The sequence below is a fragment of the Numida meleagris genome, chromosome 2 (genome assembly GCF_002078875.1).
Source record: "Numida meleagris isolate 19003 breed g44 Domestic line chromosome 2, NumMel1.0, whole genome shotgun sequence".
NCBI lineage: Eukaryota > Metazoa > Chordata > Aves > Galliformes > Numididae > Numida > Numida meleagris.
Window position 1 is genome coordinate 116029012 of NC_034410.1, and position 19251 is coordinate 116048262.

Genomic DNA, 19251 nt, shown 5'->3' on the forward strand with positions numbered 1-19251 from the left:
GCCTTGAAACTCGCTTCAGCCATGCACATAATGTCTGCAAATGTGGCCAGGCTCACTCTTTTCATGATTACTTGTATTTTTCTTTGTCATAAAGTGGTATGTGACATCAACATTTGGTAGTAAATCCAAGGCAGCAAGCACTGAGAATCCCCCAGCTCATCTCCTAGACTGGGTCACCACAGCTGACAGGCAGATGTGGTTAAACCGAGTCTTCTGAGGAAGACTGTGTGAGAGACAAGGCTGAGCACCTCTAAACATGACAACAGGACAGATGCTTGGGGTATATGAATAAACAGAAATCCAGCTGCCTGCAGGAGTATGGACTTTGCCAGTCCCTACAAGCTGCCAGGCAGGCATTTTAAAGATCTTTGTCTCAAGTGCCTATAAAACTTTAGGTTTATCGATTCATTTTGCCAACAGACAATATTTTGTGGATTCTGCAGTATGATTCTTTCTAAAAATTTTTCCTTGCCCACTCAAAAAGGAATTATTTCCTAAAGTAGTTTACAATTGTCATGAAAGTCAGGAAGACGCTTCTAATTGTGGCTGAAACCGTTAACCTATGCTATTAAACAAAACCTCAGTTCTCTGAGGCAATGCTGGGATTAGTTGCTTTTAGCATGCAAGTTTGAAATGTCTCTTTAAAGCTTTTATTGTCAGCAAACTCCTTATAAAGCAGAATACTTGCTGTATTACAGAACTTTGAATTTTAAAATGCTTTAAAATGAAATATATTGAAAATGTTCAGCCTGCTACTCCACAAAAAGGAACAACATTATCGACCATTTAGAAATGTAATTCTTACCACAAGCAACAACAACATCCTTATGGAAAAAAATATGATTGTAGGGGACACTTATGAGCTGAAGGGACTTTTCTTTCTCTACAGTATAAAACATAAGTGATGTCTGAACTTCTAACTGCAGAAGAGAAAAATTATATACTTATAGGTATTATCCCTGCCATACAAATGTTAAAAAACACTAATTTTGCAAATTAGAATCATGGTGAGTGCTGACTTTCAGCATTACAGATATAAAGTATTTATTTTCTATCGGGTCTCAATGAGAGTCGACAATTCTATCCTTTAAAAATTTCTCTAGTAAGTAAAGATATGGTAGGCAGGTCCCGTGTTTAATTTTCTATTCCAGTTCATTACAGAATAGTGTTTTATGGCAATCATCATTATAACAAAGAAGTAACATAAAAAGATTAAGTAAGTTTTATTACAGTAGAAATCTTGAGAGACTTTGTGCTTGCTATTGGTTCACCTACTTTACTTGAAACCATGTCGTAAGCAGGAGAGGCTGTCCTTCTTTGTTTTCATAACAAAGTGTATAACAACTCCGTATATGGCCTTTCGGAAGTAAGAGTTCAGAAGCGGGAGATTCAATATGATTGGCCAGTAGCTCGCGTGAGCTTCTGGAACAGTCTAGTAAAAAGATAAGAAATACTATATAGTTCTGTAGCTTTTACCAATAAATGCCATTTTGCTGCCCATCATATTGATGTGTAAATGCAGCGGGTGGTCGGGGATGGGAAGAAGTCCTTGCGGGCAGGGCGACAAGTTACGAATGGAATATCGGATGTGGTGAAGACCACATTTGGTGCCCCGTGTGAGGAACTTGTCGCGGCCTGGCTCTGGTGCAGGCTGGCACCTAATCCACGGCGACGCGGATCCGCTCGTGGAAGGCGGGGATCGCCTTACGTTGCTGCAGCAACACAGAACCCGCGGTTCAGAAGGATTTCGCCGTGGAAGACTGGATCGGCTTGCCACACCCCCACTCCCTGACTCCAGCCATGGAACAAGTTATTAAGGTACTGCTTTCATTTTGCAAAGAATACTGTGGGAAGAATTCTCCTTCTGAGAAGGAAATTGCCGTGTTGCTCTCTCGTTTAGAATGAGAAGCCATAATTGCCTCCCCCCATGAAGTACTTTACTATCAGTTGTGGGATTTCCTCACAATGCTGCTCGCGCAGCGTGATATGACTGCCCAGGAAGCTGCGGAGCTTAGAGTGTGGGGGTTGATTCTTGGCGCTTTGAAAGCTGCCAGGGAAGAAAAAAAGCTATTGCTCGGACTGAGACCTGATCCAGAAATTTTTCCGGGAGATTCCTCGGATTCAGGAGGTCCCAGCAGACCAGGAGATAGTCTCTCTTGCAGGAATCTTTTAGTGTATTGTTATTTTTATGTTGTTGATCTCCACTCAATGTTTGTTTGAGGCATGCTGAGCAAAGCACCTGACTATTGATTCTTTCATTCATACTGGTATTGTGACTTTAAATATCCTGTTGGTATACTCATTCTGTGGCCCATGAGCCAATGTCAGATTTTTTAGGTCTCTCTTTTGCATCTCATCCTGCATCCAATTCTATCTCACTCATTTCTCTGAAAGAACTTTTTATGATATTTGCTTACATCTTCTTTTAATCTTTCGTTATTTTTCCTAATATAACTTTCTTCATCATTTTAAATGAGGAGAAAATGTAAAATGCTAATGCTAACCTTCAGGAGAATTGACAACAGTCTCATTTAAATCCCTTTTCTGCCTATCTCTTTGGATTTATCTTTATACACACTGTCTAGATAGTAACAAGATATCACTTAAAATATCCATGGAAAACTTACATATTGAACTTGCAAATAATTCAGAATCAATTCCAGTAACCATCTGTTCAAAAGCTAAAGAAGCTCAGAAATGCAGCTTCCTCCATTTGCTTACAGAATGGCTTCAGAATACTCTAAGATATCTCCCCATATATTCGCTATTTTGCATTCCTTTTAAACATGCAGCCAACTCACTTCCTTTCATGATTACTTTGTAAACACATCTGTCCAGCAGAAAGAGGAGATGACCAGAATACAGTTCACATATTTCCAAGAAAACAAACATCAGGAAAACATGACGTACATTCACTTTTTATCTAGCATGGACTTGGATGGAATTCTATTTAGCAGGGAAGAGTATACTATCTTTTCACTGAAGAGTTTTAAGAATTTCAAATGCTGCCAAATAGTGTATTTCCCCCATCCTTTTCTGATATGGGAATGAGAATATTTTTTCAAAGATATTCTAACTAGTTAGGATATATCTTAGATAATTCTACGATATAAAGCAGTTAACCAGCTGTATGTGTCAGCACAACTCTACCGGTTTAAATAGAAATACATTGTTTTATATAAGGGAATTTGTGTATTTATGTTTCATTCCTTGTCTTCAGAACAGATATCTAGGCATGTAAGTCTTATTTCTGCAGAAAACTGTAAGTTGAATTCAAGGGGCATCATGGCATCATTATCCAGGAGTAGGATTCTATCTTCATTTGGGTTTCCGAAAGGACATAGCTCATTTCTGGCATTAGAAATTTTAAGCAAAACAAACTCCTGACATGCTCTAGTGTTCTAAAGGGGAAAAAAAAAGAAAAAAAAAGCCTTTGTAAAACATTTGAGTTCTGCCTCTTAGTCCAGACTGAAGAGTGAGAATAGCAAGCTAAAGCTGACTTTGCTGATGCTCACGAGATTCCGAGTAGAAATATCTGCTACCTTTAGCTGCTTGATGGACTTCTTTTTCTCTTCTCTCCTTCTCTGTTATGCTGAAAAATGGTGATGAAGAAGAGAAATAAGGTTTTTATGTAGTTACAGGAAAATCCTCAGAGGCATTGCCTGTGAGTAGCCATTGCAATGAGCATTGTTTTGAAAGACAAAAACTCATCAATATACTCACAGACTCTACATAAGACCTACAATAAATTAGACTTCCCAAATACCAACAAACATAGGTTTTAATTACTTTCAAAACTCCTTTTGTTCAAAGCAGTGCTTTAAGTTCCAAATTTTTTTTAGCCTGTTGTCAGCGGGCTGAAACAGATTTAGTCATCTGATGTGGGCCTAGAAGGGCAAAGACAAATCCATACAGACTCATGAAATAAGATCAGATATTTTTTGTTGTTGTTGGAATACTTCAAGTAAACTAAAAAGAAGTACAACTCCTTTGCCTCCTCAGAAAGCCTTTAATTAAGTCCACTAAAATGCATATTCACTGTATTCAAAAGAATATTCGTACTCAGTGCACTGAACTGTCAAATTACCTCTTTGCAGGGAAGACACGCTTTAATTACATAAAAACACTCATTGAGCTTTTTCTTTCATAAGGCCTGGAAAGTGGGTTGAGACAGAAATAAAAATATTTAGAAAGGATGTCAGAGAAAGGTTGCTTCTTTGCACTTCCTTGGAGAGCTGTAAATCACAACACTGGGTGCTTTAATGAACTGGAGTCTATATAACAATGACTCCTCCTCACAGACAGCAAATCCCCCCTGCATGTTTCCCATCTCCCATTTGCTTTCTTTCTTCCACAAGCTCTTCAGGAGACATCCGATTCATCATCACTACTCTTGTTTGCTCCTGCTGCTTCTCTCCTGACAACACTAGGACTCCGGGGGAAACTCCTGAAGCCACAGTAGGACTGAGACCCTTGGGAAGACTCTCCTAAGTAGAATTCCTCATTGACAAAAAATGTTACCCCAGGACTTTGGCAGAACTCGCACTTCCTTCAGACAGCACTAAGATTTATTTATAATGGAAATGAAACATCTCCCAGGGTGATTTTGTTTATGTCTGTGGAACAGTAGTTTTACAATTTCTTTGTGATTGCACAAAATTGCAAGAAATTCAAAGATATTCGCTGAGTGTTTTCCCTGTGATCACAGTTTGCTTCTTGTAATTCAGAGTTGCTCAAAACTGTCGGCCACAGTTTACATGAAATATTCTATTTCAGTAAGCAGTGGATAATCACCAAGAAACAATCCTCTGTCTCCCTTTAAACAAAAACACTAACATTAATTTGGGGCACACAGGCTGCACTGAAAAGCCAGAAAAAGCAAAAGATGTGCAGTCCTCCAATCCTTGTTAACAAAAATGAATAAATAAAAGGAAAAAGAAAATACTGAAAACAACTAATTAGTACAGTGATTTACTTGTACTATCCTTCTTAGTAGTGGAACTACTTACTTAACTATAACAGTTACCTTTCCCTCTGTCAAAGCAATAGGAGTTTTCTCAGGTCTATCTACAACATTTTCCTCCCTCAATCTCATTGATAAGATCATCTCATTTGGTATCAGGTACCTCTTATCCCCCCATCCTACTCAGAGAAGGAAAATAGGAAGCCAAAATGAGTGTATTGAGATTGCTGACATTTTCTGCAGAAAGGACCTCCTCAAAATGGTTTAAAAAATGCTAATTTACAATATATATTTAAAGTAAAATTGAGTCCAGAAGCTCTTCCTCCTGGAATTTCTGGTTCTCTTGGGCTCAGGTTACCAAGGGCATCGTATGAGTGGGGCAACCTGTGGGGCATCCCATGAGGCGGGACAGCAAGTGGAAGCCCAGAGTCACCATTGCTAGTGGTGCTGTCAAGAAAACTGTCACCAAACAGCACATTTTCATAAAATATTTCCCTGTCAACCAATATTTTTACAAATCTCATTTCACTGGAAAATTTTAGCTAATTTTATCTCCAGACTGACAGTGTTTGCTTGCAGTAAATCTACGGGGTTTGGGTGTTCAGCTTCTTATCTACCATGTCACAGGTAAAAGAATGAGGGAAAATAAAACCTTCTGTATCTCACACAGATCTTCACTTACACATTTTAAAAATTTTCATTACTATCATTGAGGTGCCACAAGGCACATTCATCTTCCTAAGACACAAAAGCACCTAAGGTTAGTACCGCTGCACTGAATTGCAGTGATGAGTAACGAAGAGATTCGGGATCAGATCCAACAAGCAAACAATCCTATCTTCAAATCACAGCTGCAGGAGGATAGCTCAGACTACCTGTAGTTCTGAACATCACCTAAAGACACAGCTCAAAAATTTCTGCGTAGGTCCCTTAAAACAGGTTGTTAAATTGTGGGGCTCACTGTCAAATGCCAAGATTTTATTTAAAAACAAACAAACAAACAAACAGTAAAGGAAGTCCAAAACTGTTTCCTTGTAATCATAGTAATATTTGCCCCATGCTTGATGCCATTTTTATAGAACTTATAATGTTGGAAAGAAAAGCTAGTTATTTTATTTTAATATGAAATAATTTGTGTTACAGAGGTCACTACTTAGCAATCTACGTCAAAAGACACTGAGGCCTAAAGTCATCCATTAGTCTTTAGGCTTTTAATTGAAATATATTCAATTTAGCAATCCTAAGCTCTGCCAGTGGAGGAAGAGGAGAAATTCAGCCCATATCAGATTTCAATGATGAGTTGAGGATGAATGCCCTGATAACACTACCATTTTCATTCTGAAAGACATAGATTGAAATGATGGACACCTCAGACTGGTGGGGATACAGCTGTTCTGTATCAGCGATTGTTTTTAAGTGCGCATTTTAACCAAAACATTGATGCAACAAAGTTGGACCCAATGATCCTTGTGGATCCCTTCCAGCTCAGGATAGTTAATGATTCAGTGATAATTCATGTGCCTGGACCTTTGCTGGAGGCCATGTCTTCCTCTGGCGGCACACAACTACACTGAAGTGCCAGCAGTGCCGGAGGGCACTGGAGGTGTGCTGGGTGCAGCACACCCCTGACAGCTGGGCAGGTTGCTCTATCTAGAGAAGGCAGCCAGCCTTGGGGGTGCCTGGCAGAGCAGCCAGGTCTGTCTGGCCTCTGCCTCTTCTTCTTCCTAGTCTGGGTGCCTGAGTGCCACAGGCAGCAACAGCCAGGCAGGAAAAAAATAGCAGGGAATATCCCTAAAGTACTCCATAACAATGACAAATTTGGTTCCTGAAGCACGAAACAATTTATCATTCAAAGCGATAATATTTATTGCATCTATCAAAAGCAATCCTCCATGGATATATGAGCACAAACCCTTTGCTTACAGTTTTTAACAGGAAGAAAGATGTTGATTGTTCTTTTTCATACTCCCACCAAACTTTACCTTCACTGCTTTCAATGTCATGTTGTGGCTACTCCCACACATGCAGCTGCTATACATGCTGCAGCCCAGGACCACATTTTTTTTCCAGGACCCCTTTTTCACTTTGCTTGATGTAACCTTATACTGGAGAAAGGCTTTGGGTAATTCACATCATTCTGTGAAGCCAAGCTGTTTTGCATACTGGTTTCTACAATTCATTTCCAAAGGTTATCTTCTATTTCTGACTTTTGTCAATAATATATCTATGAACACAACTAAGTGCAGTTTCCAATGTTTGCTTTTTGAGCTTTGCAAACCTTGGTGGTGTTTGACCAACTGGCTCTTGGACAAGAAAGTTGATATCCTTTGCAGTGACCATATTATCTGAGCTCACACAAGTTTATCTAGACATTATCCACATCACCTTTGTCCTAAATGATATGCTATGTTTACCACCACTACCACATTATCAACTTTTAGAAAATTACTTTGGTTTATATTTACTACTTTCTAGCTACTGCTTATCTCCTAACTGTTCTAAATATGCAGAAGGATTAGATATTTCAGACTGCTTAATTTAGATACATCTGTAAGATTTCTGTTAAAAGACTGTATAGTAACAAATAATTATCCTCCTATCAATGATCTTGATGAGGGGATTGAGTGCACCCTTAGTAAGTTTGCAGACAACACCAAGTTGGGAAGGAGTGTTGATCTGCCAGAGGGTAGAAAGGCACTGCAGTAGGACCTGGATAGACTGCATCGATGGGCCAAGGTAAACCATATGAGTTTCAACAGGGCCAAGTGTTGGGTCCTGCACTTTGGTCACAACAACCTCGGGCAATCCTTCAGGCTTGGGGAGGTGTGAATGGAAAGCTGCCTGACGGAAAGGGACCTTGGTGTGCTGATGGACAGGCGGCTGAATATGAGCCAGCAGTGTGCCCAGGTGGCCAAGAAGGCCAATGGCATCCTGGCTTGTATCAGGAATGGTGTGGTGAGCAGGACTAGGAAAGTAATCCTGCCCCTGTACTCGGCATTGGTGAAGCCTCATCTCGAGTGCTGTGTTCAGTTTTGGGCACCTCAGTACAGAAAGGACATGGAGGTGCTGGAGCAGGTCCAAAGAAGGGCAACAAGGCTGGTGCAGAGCTTGGAAAATATGCCCTACAAGGAGCGACTAAAGGAAGTGGGGCCGTTTAGTCTGGGGAAGAGGAGACTGAGGGGAGACCTCATTGCTCTCTTCAAATACCTGAAAGGTGATTGCAGTGAGAGTGGGGTTGGTCTCTTCTCAGTGGTGACAGGTGACAGGACAAGGGGAAATGGCCTCAAGTTGCGCCAGGGGAGGTTTAGGTTGGATGTCAGGAAAAAATTCTTTACAGAAAGGGTTGTTAAGCACTGGAACAGGCTCCCCAGGGAGGTGGTTGAGTCACCATCCCTGAATGTGTTTAAAAACCGTTTGGATGTGGTGCTCGGGAACATGATTTAGTGGCAGGTTGTTAGAGCAGTATGGTTAGGTTGTGGTTGAACTTGATGATCTTGAAGGTCCTTTCCAACCTGAGCAATTCTATGATTCTATGATTCTATGATTCTATGATTCTATGATTCTATGAGTATCCATAAATGTAATCACTTTCTTAGGTTTTGTCCTGCAGTGATCGTGGGCTTTCAAAAATTAAATTAAATTGCTCTCAGAATCACAGGATCACAGAATGGTTGAGCCTGGGAGGGACTTATGAATGGTCAGTACTTGCTTAAGTATTTCCTTCCCCCGCTCCTCTATCAGGGCTACATCTCCATTGCTCCAGCCTTTTCTTATGATCTCTGGGGCCTGGGATTCCTGAAGGCCAGTCTTGCTGGAAAAGAGAGGCAGAGAATGTATTCAGTATCTTCTGTTTTTCACGCTTCTGTGTAACCTTGTCGCCTGTTTCATTCAACAGAAGAACCACATTTTCCCTTATCACTGACGTACTTGTAGGAACCCTTCTTGTTGTCCTTGACTACCCTGTCCAGATTCTCCCCCATCTGTGCTTTAGCTTTCCTAACTCCACCCCTGGATGCTCCGACAATATCTCTGTATTCCTCCCAGGTTACCCTTCCTTGCTTCTACCCTGTCTACACTTCCTCTTTGTGTTTGAGTTTTACCAGGAGCTCTTTTTTCATCCACGTAGGCCACATGGCATTTTTGCCCGACTGCCTTTTTGTTGAGATACACTGCTTCTAAGCCTGGAGGAGGTAATCCTTGAACATTAACAAGCTTGGGCCCTTCTTCCCTACAGGGCCTTATCCCTCTGGACAAGCGGATTCATTCTACCAAGCGGATACCTGAGGAGGCCAAAGACTTTTCCTTTTCTTGCTTTTGCCTCCCTTCTATTCCTATGTCTTTCTATATAGCATACAGTATATAACATATACACTGTATAGTCAAATACACATACAGGAAGTGAAATTCTGTTAATGACTTCGAGTTTCAGAAAGACCTCAGAAAGCTACATTTTTGCATATTGCTGATAGTCTCAGGAAGCCATGGTAATCTAGACAACTTGTGGAAGGATTTGCTCTTAAACTATGCAGCTTGTCTGTATTACTGAGACATTTCCACGGTCCTTGGAGAGATACGTACTTACTAGATTATTAAGACTGAATGTAATAGAGTTAAATGGAGTTTCCTGGCTTTATATATCTTTTCACTCTACCATTTGGATTGACTTCAAAGGTTAAGGAATTTAATGTAGTAAGGTTCTTCTTTTCCCTAATGGACAAAAAATAAGGTAGATTTCCCTCCACCAAGTCATTTACATCCCTGTTAATTTAAAAAGTCAGTGAAGTTTCAGTTCATTTAACAAACTTGCTCATACATGCATGCATGAAAGGCTCGCTCATATTTTAAAACTAAATTGAGCCACTGCCTCTTACGGAATACAGGATATGGAAATAGTAAGTGGAAACAAGTTTTGCACAATACTTAAAAATATTTGAAAGTCTAGATTTTATAAATCATTGCCACGAAGTTGTTATGAGATTTGAGTCTGTGATAATATTTAAGAACTAGTAACTTTTCAATACATATGCATCTTCAAATTTGCCTATCATCAAAACAGGAAATGGAGGAAGAAAGGGAGGGTGGAGAAACTGGCATCTAAAAATTAGATTCAAAGCACAAAAAAAGACACGACTCCAAAGGAAGTTTGCATTTAGGGGGAAACCATGAAACTTCACGTCATTAGTTATGAATGTTCCCCAGAAATAAACAAACTCTGTAAGAGAAGTTAGTATCTTCTTACACACTGTTGAATGCCATAAAAAAAAAAAAAAAAGATTTTTTTCAGGACACACAACCACCTTTTCAGTTACTTGAAGTTTATCTCCCCTGACACAGCCCCTCATACAGTCCACCTATACCAACTGGTCTATAAACCACATTGCAACCCTAGTGTATCATAGCTGCAGCACTTTATTCCTGAAATTAATAGTTCATTCATCACTGTGATTTGGCACAATTTTTATTCAAGCAGAATTCTGCCCTATCACTTTTTCAAATATTTTGCCAACCAGTGGAATGAAAATTAGGATCATATTTTCAAACATCCAGACGATGGCAGTATTTTCACAATTTAGTTGTGCAGTGAGAGACTATTCAAAAAAAAGTGTTTCCTACCTAATTACATATTATAGAAAGCTCAGGGGCTTTGTTTTTATTTTTCTCTAATATTCCATTATTCCTATATTATCCATTTCTTTCCCTGCTCTATTTTACTTAATTCTTAGTAATACACTGAAGTGCTTGCTGCAGGGTCTTGCAGCCAGTATCACATCACTGATGTCACTGTGCAAAACAAATATTTAAGAGCAAATAATGCCTGGTGCACAGATGCACATAAAAAGGGTAGGTCATGGCAGAGACATGCTGCTAGCCTCCAGCCCGCTCTTGACAACTCAGCAGCCATGAAGGAGGGAGGACATTTGTGGCATGGGGAGTCCTGCTCTGCCACATGGAAGGCAATGGACAAGAGCCCAAATAAGAGCACCAAGGTATCTGAAATACCTTATTTTCCCAGTTTTGGCTGCCTCCCTCCAGGATCAACCCAGGGCCTCTCCCTAGAGATGATGTACCTGTGGGAGGAGCCAGTGGGGGCTGTTCCTGCATTTGTCAGTCACTGGAGGAGGCAGAGCAACTCTCAGAGGAGGGACAACAGTCCAACTTCCTTTCACCATTGCTTCTAGATGAGGGCCCTGCTTTTAGAGCTCAGGAAGGTTTGAGCTCCCTGCTTGGCTCTGGCTAAGAAGCACCATTGAGGGTACCACGTTGGCTCTCCCTTCCTCTAGCCCTTGTCAAATTGGAAATGGCTGTCAGCCACATGCTGTGAAGGGAAATTAATGTCCATTTATTTTAACCACTTTTGCAGGGATTGAGGAAGAGAGAGTAAAGGAGGAAATTAAAGTCTAAAAAACTCATTAGTATCCAGGCTACATACTCACTTGATATCAGGGTATGTTCATTTAAAGCTAATGGAGCCACAAAACATGTGGCCTATTCAACTGCTGTGATAATACTAGACATGTTCCTCTGTTTGAGATCAGCTCCCTTTACATGAGCTGGGAACACCTGGGTATTTTTATGCATGAGAGAACAGGTCCCATACATAACATTTGAAACTAAATCTAGCTGTATATGGGAATTACTGTTTACTGTCATGCTTCTCCATTACTAAATTATAGATGTTAACTGGAAAAAATAGACTAATGTGCAGCATGAAATGAAAATATGTGCTAGCATAATACTATTTTACTGTTGCATGATGGCAACTCATCTTTCCCTATAGGAAAGCAGCTTTCTTTACAGTATAGTGATCACCTATTACAGAGTTCCAATCCTGAAGAAAGCAGTACTAGCTATTGCCAGAGACAGACTCTTCGGCTGATGAGAGTGGTGTGACATTTCCCCCTTCCTTGGGGGAATGACGAATGACTTTAATCTGAAAGAGGGGAAATTTAGGTTAGATGTTAGGAAGAAATTCTTTACTCAGAGGGTGTTTAGGCACTGGCACAGCTGCCCATCCCTGTGGAAGCTGTGGGTGCCCATCCCTGGAGGTCAAGGCCAGGCTGGATGGGGCTCTGGGCAGCCTGGTCTGGTGGCTGGCAGCCCTGCTGATGGCAAAGAGGTTGGGGCTTAGTGATCTTTAAGGTACCTTCCAACCCAAGCTATGACTGTATGATTCTATCAGAGCTAAACCTGCCTTTGTCCCAGTACTGTGACTCCAGTACAAGTACTCTCAGTCCCTGACTTATCACAAATTTCATACACGTTTCTAAATCCTGCTGTCATCCATGGGTCCCAGATGCATGCAGAAAAGCTTAACACTAACACTAAAATCCCCACAAATAAAAACAGTGGCTTGCAATGAATTTAGATTAATTTAAACATACATTTAATTATGGCAAACATTACCGAAGTTCTAACTTTATTACTGCTATTTAAACAGGAACACTAATTCTGAATTACTCAAATTAAACAATAAAAAATACTTTAGATCAGCTTTCCACTGACTGAGTTTGGGGTTGGTTTTTGTTTTGTTTTGTTCTTTGTTTGTTTTTAATCAGTGAAAAGATGTCACGAAGTACATATCTTGCTCTTCATTTTTCAGTTTCATTATTGCGTCACGACCATGTCTTGTGCTCCCTCCTGTTACTATGCATGCAAACAGTAAGTGCTGCTCCCTTCCTTTCGGTGGGCTGGCGGTGAGGATTGCTGGCATCAGGTAGCATAGAGCAAGGTGGAACAGGAACTCTGCCAGGGCTTGGGAAGTCTTTCACAGATGCCCTAAACATTCCTTTTCCCTTCAGTGAACTGGAATTTGTTTTCTTTTAGCACAGACTTTCAGTCAAAAAGAAATATCCCTTTGTTTAGCTATAAAACCACTCCAGTCAGAGATTAATAACCAAAATAAGATTTTTCAGGTGATGATGCAATATTTATAGTTGATTCATCATGTAAGCAATGACAAGTTGAAAATTAATGACACAGTCGGTCACTGAATCACTGATTGGGCACTTTTGGAGGAATCCCAGCCATAACACAACCGAGAACAGAGATGCAGGTCATGTTTCTCAAAAAATAAAAGAAGGACAAATAATGGAGGGGATGGAAATGAGGGGAAAAAAAAAAAAAGAGGAGACAAACAGGGACAAAATGCCTGGTTACCAGCATTTCCCATTTCCCAGTGCCAGCCCAACACTTCCTCTTCTCCTTTGTTTTTTTACAAGACCTCCACCATCGGCAGCATCTCTCAAGTGGGAAGTTGAGCTGAGGGGGGGCCAATGGGAAGCATGGCTGCTGGTGGTGGTGGTAGTTATGGTGGTGGTGGTAGTGATGGTGATGGTGGCAATAATGGAGGTGGTGGTTGTGGTGGAGGTGATGGGAGCCCCAGCCCTGAAGAGCACTGATGGGTCAGGGCTGGGAAGGCTCCTCCTTTGGCTGTGAGGCTGCTGGAGACTGCATACAAGCATGTGGAAGAGGTGAAAATCCCAACCCTGTCAAAATTGGCCTAGAGTTTTTCCCCTAACAAGGCAGATACTAAAAAAGTAAGAAATTATTTTGTTTACTATCATCTACTTCTTTCTTTTCACTTTCCAAGGACAGAAAACCAGCAACTTTAAAATAACCTTTCTGCATTCACAGCCACCTCATTAGATGGAATATTCTCTTTTAGAAAGATGCTCAGAGGTACACACGACATACACAGTTATTTATGTGACTGAAGTACAAATAGCCTCCGCTGGCAAGGCTGTTGTTCAGCTAGGAATTCTGTGTCATGATTTAGACAGGACTTTGCCATCTACACAGGTAACAGTGACTCAACAGGGCATTAAAATCAGGGGATCTGTATTTGACCTCTACCAAGAGATAAAAAGATAACACTGTGATGTTTCTAGCTCAGAAGAAGAAGAGACACTTCAAGAAAAGAAAGACAGGCTAAGCAGCTGAGATATATGACATAGACTTAGTTTTAATGAGTGTTTACAGCTGACCTTACACAATAAAGTACATGGAATTTTAATCATTTGCACACCCCAAGAAGAGCTTGTAGGTTTTTCCATGTGCGGTATTTACAATGCTCATAACTATGTTGCTGAGTAACGTTAAGTTTCTGTGCCAGAATCAACAGCAGAATTCTTTGTCATCTGCTGCCAAGTAAATGCTTAGCAACTGATTGAATAGTTTATCATCCATAAATGTATGATGTGATGTATATAAGAATTTGTTAACTATCAGTCAGTGTTGTTTTTTTTTTTTCATTTACACATAGTGGGCATGTTCTTTATTTCCTGAGTGATCTTCAGTTAATACTTCTGTTTCTTCTTTGATCTTTTTTCCAAAGAAAGAATTACTACAAATAAACTGATGATACTTCTAAAAGATATATGACCATGAAAATTAGTGTTGCAACATCATATTCTTGCCTTTATCCTGAATTCGTAGTTCTAAGTTCTTTATAATCATAATAATATCGTGGTAGTTACATGTACTTGTCCAGAAGAACTGAAACTTATGAAATTTGCCAGTTTTCAAATATCCACAAAAGCAGATGTGCTTATTACAAATACCTTTAATAGAAATCATCAGCAGAGAAATGAAAACAGAAATACATTCAGTGTTCCTTCTAGTTTTGAAATCTATTGGAGAGTGCTGTGGACAATAGTGTCACTGATCCATTTTTTGAGATTCTGACTCTTATTTGTAACCATGTTACTCATTTACCCTAACTACAATGACATTTTAACACAAATATCTGTCAGAAAAAAAAAGTGAAAATTGTGTACAAAACATATAAAATGACTGTAAGTCTGTCATGGTTTAATCCGGCAGGTGGCTCATCACACCACACAGTAGTTCACTCACTACCCCCATTCCCAGTGGAATGGGGGAGAGAATAAAAAAAAAAACAAAGTAGAACTCATGCGTTGAGAGAAAACTTACTAAGATAGGGAAAAGGAAAATAGTTATGTCTGTATATATATATATAAGTGTATGTAACAAGTGATACACAAGAAATTGCTCACCACACCCCAGCTGATGCCCAGCTAGCCCCCAAGCAGTGGAAGAGAGTGAGATGCACTCCCACATTTTTCAAAACTACTTCTGCTTGATGTCATATAGTATAGAATATCCCTTTGGCCAGTTTAAGTCAGCTGTCCTAATTCTGTTCCCGCCCAGCTCCTCTGGCCCTTTGGTACAAATGGCCTTGGCTCCGCTTAGCAGCAACTATAAACACTGGTGTGTTATCAACATTGCTTTTCTCCTAGAACCAAAACATAGCATCATACCAGACACTCTGAAGAAAATAATTCCATCCCAGCTGAAAAGAAGACAAAGCCTTAGATGAATATTGTATTTAGAAATAAAAATATCACATTTGAGATCTGAACAAATAGATTTTCCATTGCTTGGCATCATATTTTCAGAACTCTTCATGCTGAAATGGGAAAAACTGAAATGGGAACTAGCTCCTTGCCAAGCGTGGAGTTTTGCCATGCTATGTCTGTAGTTTTTTCCTTATATATCATAAACATTCTGACATTGCAAACACAAGCATATGACTTAGTCTTACTCTATCTCCTGGTTCACATTGCAAAGGGGAAAAGCTGGAAGTCTGTTTGAATCCAGGAACTGCAGCTTCGTAGAACAAGCCATACTGAGAGTTCATACCTCTGGAATGCCATTTACATGCAGGTGTGCAAACACAAATACTTCATGTCATTGAGTGCTGTTTTTGGAAGGTGTTGTGCCTGAAACATGTACATGAGACTTCATGAAGCTCTTTGGTTGTAGGTTGTGTATGGTCTGTGGCAAAGGGACAGATAATCCTTGTCACAAAATATGTAATGCTGTTTTTGTTATCTATTGTGAGAAAAGTTGCATTTCCTTAAATATATAGATATCTTCTTCAACTACAAGATATACTGGCACGGCTGCCTGTCTGATGGTTTCTCTGGATGTCTGACTTCTCAGCAATTCTGAATTCATTCAATATTCCCTCATTTATTATACAATTGTCCAGATGAGCCAACAAAACAACCCCAATAATTACTCACTATGAAATCAAAAGTAGTCAAATACTCATCTAAAGCAGTCAGAAGAAGACAAATTAGGCTGCTTTGACAATAGTAAATTATTACATTTTTACTGTCAGTTGCTAACGAAATTGTCCTCTCTCTTTCTTTCTTTCCTAATAGAAATTAGTTCCTTTAAAAACAGCAGGAAAAAGGAAGAATGGAACAAAATCATATCTGTAATTTAAACTAATTTCTAAATCAAATAAGATGGCAAAAGAGTCTGTGGAACACCTGACTCATCAGCTGAGCTGTATTTAAAAGAGGAAAGCCAGAGAGGGGATCATCAGATTATCTCTCAAGAAAGTCTGCATCTGTCTGGAAGAATTTTTGCAATATGATAAAGCCTGCTTTCAAAAACAAAACAAAACAAAACAAAAAAAACGAAAGCCAACCACCCCCACTCCCTCCTCAAAAAATTATCTACACATATTTGTTTTCCTGATGGACAACATCCACTGCAATCTGTCAGTTTATCCTCTATCTTAGGTCAATCCAGAGATTTCCCATGAAAAAATGTGTTTTGAAAAATAAAACACCAATATCCCCCCAAGAACTAGAAACTTCTTATTTCAAGAGCTCGTTGAGAAGAATGTTCCATCACTTTCAGTGAGATTTTTGCCATCCTCAGGATCTCAGGGATGAGACAATTATTACTACAGACACTTTCACCAGTCTCAAGCCTTCTGCACTCAAGCTTCTTTCTTCTGACTGCCTCTGAAATTAAACTTTTAATCTCTTACTCCCTTATGTCCAATCTGTTCAGCCTCTATCCAGCATCACATGTTGTGACCTCCAGAGGGCCTATGCTGCTTTTCAGAATTCAAATACAAAGTGCTACCGGGGCCACAGATGTGCACATACCACTCCACTGACCTGCCACCTGTTTGTCAGTGTAGGTAAGGACCTATGTCCTTACAGACATATATGCCTGTTTTACTGAGGATGATGAGAATCCTCAGGTGTCTGCATTTAGTACAGTAACAAAGTACATTGTGTTCAGGGAAGGTCTCATTACCTGCACTGATGAACCCTGGTGACAGGGAGAAGGAACTTGTACTTTTGATGCGATAGATATTTTTAACTGAGTGAAAAATTCTTCGTAGTATTTTCAGATTCATATTTTCTTAGTAAGACAGTCTGTTTATTAATCAGCTGAGCTGTTTAATTTATCTGTTTCATTTATCTCACCTTTCTGTTCCTCCCTGCTGTTAGCCAGTTTCATTGCTTTATAAATTCAAATGAAAAATAAATGGAAATCATTATTTATAATGTAGGATTCAACACGAGACTGTGCCTACTGGTCTTATGGAATACAAACATAATGGAAATGTATCTTGACAAATGTCTATTCCCTTTGAATCCAGGCAAATTAATTACTGCTGTTTTGTCTTGCAGCAGGCTGATCCTGCTGAAGTCCCTTGTGAAGGGAGAAAGGATGATCCAGAGAACTACAGGCCGGTGAGCCTCACCTCTGTGCTTGGGAAGATCATGTAGCAGATCCTCCTAGAAGACGTGTCAAGGCACATTCGTGACAAGGAGGTGATCCAAGACAGCCAGCATGGCTTCACCAAAGGCAGATCTTGCCTGACCAATCTGGTGGCCTTCTGTGATGGAGTGACAGCATCGGTGGATAGGAGAAGGGCGATGGATGTCATCTACCTGGACTTCTCCAAAGCCTTTGACAGGGTCCCTTACCACATCGTTCTCTCCAAATTGGAGAGGTATGGATTTGAAGAATGGACTGTTCAGTGGATTAAGAACTGGTTGGCTGGTCACAGCCAAAGGCTTGGGATTAATGTCCTATGTCAGGGTGGAGCCCGATAACGAGTGGTGTCCCCCAAGGCTCAGTCCTGGGACTGGTGCTCTTCAACATCTTTATCAATGACATAGATGATGGACTCGAGTGCACCCTCAGGAAGTTTGCGGATGACACCAAGGTGAGCAGTGCAGTTGATACATTGGAAGGAAGGGAAGCCATCCAGAGGGACCTGGACAGGCTGGAGAAGTGGGCCCATGTGAACCTAATGAGGTTCAATAAGGCCAAATGCAAGGTGCTGCACTTGGGCCAGGGCAATCCCAGGTATTTACACAACCTTGGGGAAGAACTCCTCGAGAGCCGCCCTGCGGAGAGGGACCTGGGGGTCCTGGTGGACAAGAAGCTGGACATGAGCCAGCAGTGTGTGCTCGCAGCGTGGAAGGCCAACTATGTTCTGGGCTGCATTAAAAGAGGAGTGGCCAGCAGGGAGAGGGAGGTGGTGGTCCTCCTCTACTCGGCTCTTGTGAGGCCCCATCTGGAGTACTGCATCCAGGCGTGGGGGCCCCAGCACAAGAAAGATGTGGAGCTCTTGGAACGAGTTCAGAGGAGGGCCACCAAGATGATCAGAGGGCTGGAGCACCTCTCCTATGAGGAAAGGTTGAGGGAACTGAGCTTGTTTAGTTTGGAGAAGAGAAGGCTCCGGGGAGACCTCATTGTGGCCTTCCAATACTTGAAGGGAGCATATAAACAGGAGGGGGAACGATTGTTCATGAGGGTGGATAGCAATAGGACAAGGGGAAATGGTTTTAAGCTGAGACAGGGGAGATTTAGGTTAGGTATTAGGAGGAAGTTTTTCACACAGAGGGTGTTGACACACTGGAACAGGTTGCTCAGGGGGGTTGTGGATGTCCCGTCCCTGGACGTGTTCAAGGCCAGGCTGGACGTGGCTCTGGGCAGCCTGGTCTAGTGGTTGGTGACCCTGCACTCAGCAGGGGAGTTGAAACTCGATGATCTTTGAGGTCCTTTTCAACCCAGGCCATTCTATGATTCTATGATTCTATGATTCTATGATTCTATGATTCTATGATTCTATGATTCTATGATTCTGTGATTCTATGATTCTATGAGAACAGTCTTCGGGTCTTTTAAGATCCTCTGCTGTCTGTATTTCTGTATTCAGTGACAGAATTCTGACCCAAACCTCCTGGGTTTGATTATGCAATTGGTTCATTTGCTGGTTTTGATTTTAAATATGCTACCTTTTACGTGCAAAATCCCCCTGTCTTTGTTCAGTAGCAGATTAAACAGAAGTAGCTGGTCAGCCCTCTCCATTGCTTTGTCTTTTCAAGTGCCTTTTCAATATATACCAATCAACCCCTTGTTTAACCTCTAAGTACGTACTTAATCTCTACATTTCCTACTGCATTCATTAGTTGCCAAGAGCTTATTTTATTTCATGTTTT